Source organism: Fukomys damarensis, unplaced genomic scaffold (assembly GCF_012274545.1).
Source record: "Fukomys damarensis isolate Sample0158 unplaced genomic scaffold, DMR_v1.0_HiC HiC_scaffold_23, whole genome shotgun sequence".
Classification (NCBI taxonomy): domain Eukaryota; kingdom Metazoa; phylum Chordata; class Mammalia; order Rodentia; family Bathyergidae; genus Fukomys; species Fukomys damarensis.
The window spans coordinates 2,898,210-2,902,949 of record NW_022900935.1 but is presented as its reverse complement, the minus strand read 5'-3'; the positions used below and the strand labels follow the sequence as shown (position 1 = coordinate 2,902,949).

Genomic DNA, 4,740 nt, shown 5'->3' with positions numbered 1-4,740 from the left:
GCCTCCCTGGAGCCCCGGACAGGACTCTCCTCCCAGACCCCCGCCCCTGCTCCGCTATCCCCGAGCCCCATGGCCCTCGAGAAGCCGTTGTCTCTGTCTCCGATTCACAGCCCCGGGCGACTTCTTCCTCACCATCCCCGCTCCCCAGATGCCTCGGTTCCTCCCTTCTCTCCTGCCCTGCTCCGTCACTCTCTCTTGCTTCTCTTCCTGCCTCTTCTACCTCTACCAGCAAGCCAGGGCTTCCCCCCCCCCCCGGTCACAGGTCACACCCGAAGCCCACGGGGATCAGGGCTCCTTGGGCACAGCAGCCTGGGGGCAGTTACCATCCCAAGGGACCCTCTGCATGCCAGGGCCCCACTGGGGGATCTGTAGGTGGTGGGTGAGCCCAGGATTCGTGGAGGAGGGGGACCAGTGGAGATGGAGCTTTTGGGGACCTGGCCAGGCCCCGCAACTCCTGCCTGTGTGTGCGGCAGGTGACCATAGGCATTGGGTCAGAAGCCAGGGCCTTCCGCATGCCAGTGATCAGCAGTGCATGCCCTGGCACCTGAGACACAGCCTGGCAGACACCCAGACCAAGCAGGGCCACTGTGCCTGGCAGAGCTGAGCTGGTTGCCACTTTGCACTTGTCAAGGCCTGGCTGCAAGGTCCCCACTCCTTGGAGGCCTCCGGGCCCCTCACCTCCTCAGAGCTTCTCTTGCTTCCTTTTATACCTGGTTCCAAAACCTGGGTCATAGAACTGCAGATTTCCCCCCAAGTCTGTCACTCTTGACGTGGGGGCCGTGGGGGTAGGGCCTGCCCGGCCGGGCCTAGGTTGAATGAATGAGTCAGCACGCGGCTGAGTAGACAGGATCCCTCTCCCCTCTCCGGCCGAGCCCTCGGTTACACAATCCCTCACCTTCCCCTCCAATCCCAGGCTGAACATTCTCCAATTCAGAGCCCAAAGCAGACGGCTGCCCCAGCCACAGCGGCCCTCAGGCCTCCCAGCCGGCCTTCTCCAGGCGTGGCCCCTGTCACTTACACGGCTCATCCACCTGCTGCTGAGGTATTCATGCACTTTAGGGGTCAGCGGAGCCCAACGACCGTGCTGTTAATAGGGCAGAGCGACTCCAATTTCACGCCTCCACGCGCTTTCTGCTATTAAGGCAAGGAGAGGGAGAAAATCTGTTGTTTTATTTCTTCCAAAAAACAGACAAAAGCATTTTGCAACAGAGGCTGGAGTGGAATTGCTGCAGACAGCAGAGAGAGCAACTGGCTCACGTAAGTCGGGCGTTGGGGAAGAAGGAAGTGGGCTGAGAAGGCAGCAGTGCTGTGTGGTTGCAGATCCGACCTGGATGTCCGTGTAGCAGCGCATGTCTGAGCGCCTTTGGCTGTGGAGAGGCATCGTTTCAGTACTTCTCCCAACCGACACAAGGTGAGCCTGCCGATCTGCTGAGTGAACGAGTCGCTTATTTCCTGTACGTCTAGAAAGAAAACTGCTCGAGGAGGCATTGGGGCTTCAATGAAGGTGTGAATGGCGCATTGGAAACCAAGATTGCAGAACATCAGAGTCAGAGAGGAGGCCTGTTGTGATTTGCAAAAATGGCCTCAATGCTGCTTTCTTCCCTGCAGCCACATGCTATGCGGCATGGGCTGTCTCAGGTTCCCCCACCAAGAAGAGGAATCCGTGTCTGCATCCCTTGCCTCTGGACCCCAAGATGCACTGGAAGCGACAGTGTGTAAGCTCCCCTGGGCTGAAAGAGGCCAACAGACTTCAGTCCTCTCCCCCCTCTCTGCTGAAGCATGAAAGCAGCACAAAAGAGAGAAGTCGTCTCAGCCCGAGTTCTGAGGCCAGTCCAGATCAGCCAAACCTGCCCCAGATCAGCCACTGCCCGCAGCCCAAAGGGGTATCCAAGTAGCTGTTGTCTGAAAACATTGCACTATTGGCATGTTTGTTATACGGCCTTGATAGCTGATACAAGAGCCATAGGACATGTACCTATTTGCTCCGTGGCATTCATCACATTCCTTGGCCCTGGTAAGGGCTAATAAATATGTGCTGAGTAACAAATGTGCTTTTACAGAGTCTGATACAGCAATTTTCCTTTTCTCCAAATCCACGCTGAGTTATCCTACCTGTAAGCCTTTTCTCATGCTGCTCTCCCGGTCTAGAATATTTCCCTCCCTTCTGTGCCTAGCCATCCTCTATTCATCCTTCAGGGCTCTCTCACTGCCGTGTGTCCTCGGCCTCTGAGCTGCCCCTCCCACCCATAGAGCCTCTCCACCGCCATGGACCTGGGGACTGGAGGCAGCTGTGCTGAGCACCTCACTGTGGATCCCCTTTCGCACTCGGTTCCCGCTCACTGTCCTGTGGGCTCCCGCAGGATGGACTCTTCTTCATCTTGTTCACAGGCCCTGGCCTTTCGAGGCCTTTGGGAGGTGATCACTCATCCATCCACTCGGTAAAATAGTCACGAGCACCTCCCCTGTGCTACACTGGCCTGAGAATCAAGGACACAGCCTTGAACCACTGGGCATAGTCTCTGCTCACAGGGCGAACGTTCTACCGAGGTGGGAATACAAAGCTGTCAATAAATACATAAAGAAGGAGGAAGATCAGCAGGTAGCAGTGTGTGTTGGGAGAGAATTAAAGGTGACATGGTGTTGGCAGCCAGGGGTCCCTCTGAGGAGGTGGTGGTTAAGCTGCCTTCTGAGTGACAAGGGGGAGTCAGCCCCACAGAAAGGAAGAGAATTCTAGGCACAGGGGACAGCTAGAGCCAAGGCCCTGTGGCAGAAGAGGGGTAGAGCATTACAGGAACAGAAAGGTGAGTGTGAATAAAACAGAGACACAGAGAGAGAGGGAGCTGTGGGAATAAAACAAAGTTAAAGGAGTAGGCAGGGCCAGGACCAAATGATTTGTATTATTTGTTTCTTTGTTTGTTTATCTATTTGAGACAAGGTCTTGCTACATAGCTCAGGCTGCGCTCAAATTCCTGGGTGACAGCAATCCTTCTGCCTCAGCCTCCTGAATATCTGGGACTACCAGCATGTGGCACTACACCTGGCTTCCTACATGGCTGGCAAAGGATTTGGATTTGTGTCCCTGAGGTGGGAAGCTATCGGGGAGTTCCGAGTAGGAAGGCACCATGGAATGGCCTTTTTCAGGGCTGGTGATGGGACCCACGGCCTCAGGCATGCTGGGTGAGTGCTCTGCCACGGAGCTACACCTCAGCCCTATGAAATATGTTTAAAAGGAGGCTGGCTGCTATGGAGATTGAACTGTGATGGTGGTGGGTTGTGGATCTGCAGACCAGGTGAGAGGCTGGGATGGCTGTCCAGGCACAGGGTGGTGTAGTCTAGGGTGTGCAGTGGGCAAGGAGAGAATTCTAGGCATCTAGAATCTCAGGTGAATTCAAGACGAGTTTGGAGAGGACAGCCAACCGTTGTTGGGTTGGATATGCAAGGATGAAGGAAGGAGATAAACCAAAAATAAAAACAAAGTGTTTAACCCACATGACGAGACAGATGGTGGTATTGTCCCCAGGGAAGGGAAGGCTGGCAGAGCGTTGGCTTTGGCCTCATCAAGTTAGCAGTGCACATTAGATATCTAGTGACACAGGGATCTGTAGTAGGGGGTTGAACCTGAGTTTAGAATTCCAGGGAAAAATTAGGAAGGCAACGATTCGGGAGTCAGTGTGGGAACTAATTGACTTAGGCGTCCTGGTCCCGATGGCCAGAGTTGAAGGGCTGTGAGGTCAGCAAGGGGACAGGGCTACTGCTCAGGTCCCGGATCGGTGTGTCTGAGCCTCGAGGTTATGTAGGGATGGTCTCTGACTCTGTAGACATCTGACTGGAGGAGGCACACAGTGCTCCTAGATGTCGTGTCTCTCCTGGCTGGGAAGGGAGGAGAAGCCTAGGTTACTCATGTGGCAAAGGAGAGTGAAAGTCATTCCAGGGATGGCCTGCCCACCACCATCCCTTCCTTTGGTCTCTCTGGCCTGGGCAGGCTTATGTAGAAATGATCACTGAGCAGGATCCATTGTCTTTGTGGCGGGCACGGTGCTCTGAACTTGCCATCCACCTTCTTCTTCAAGGTTGCATGAAAGACTGAATTTCCTAGCCTTCCTTGCAGCTAGATTAGGCCATGTGACTACTGGCCCACTGGCTGTGGGCGGAGGTGATCTAGGCACTACTATCCCGGGCTTTTGGTCATATCCTTTATGAGTGTACAAGTTTGCTAATTGCTGCTGCAATAAACTGTCAAACACTCATTGGCATAAAAGAATATACCTTTATTCTGTACAGTTCTGGAGTCAGAAATTGAAAATAACTCCTATGGGGCTAAAGGGATCAGGAGGGCTGGTTCCTCTGGAGACTCTTAGGAGAGAATCTGCTTTTCCAGCTTTCAGAGGCCAAATGTATTCTTTGCCTGGTAGCCCTTATCTTACATCCCTTTCATCTTTGCCTCTGTTGTCACTTGTCCCTCTACTACCTTTACCTTCTTTCCTCCCTCTTGTAAGGACCTTGAGGTGTGTCATTGGATCCCCCAGGTAATTCAGGCTTACATTTGCATTTTAAGATTCTTAGCTTGATCACATCAGCAAAATCCCCTTTTCCATAAAAGGCAGCAGAGTCACAAGTTCTGGGGATGAGGACGTGGATGCCTTTGGTGGGATCCTTATTCTGCCCTCCCCAGTAACACTCAAGCCCTCTTCCCCTGACCAGGACACTTTAGAAGCTGCCTATTCCAGTGTGCACCCATGA

The 4,740-nt window shown here is 53.6% G+C and overlaps 1 long non-coding RNA gene across 1 annotated transcript; it reads left to right on the top strand.

Annotated features, from left to right (window-relative positions):
• The first annotated feature begins 716 nt into the window (after window positions 1–716).
• LOC109117744 lies at window positions 717–1,935 on the top strand. The gene is made up of 3 exons (XR_002025050.2): window positions 717–1,042; window positions 1,190–1,411; window positions 1,609–1,935. It is a non-coding gene; the product is annotated as an uncharacterized LOC109117744 (long non-coding RNA).
• The last annotated feature ends 2,805 nt before the right edge of the window (window positions 1,936–4,740 follow it).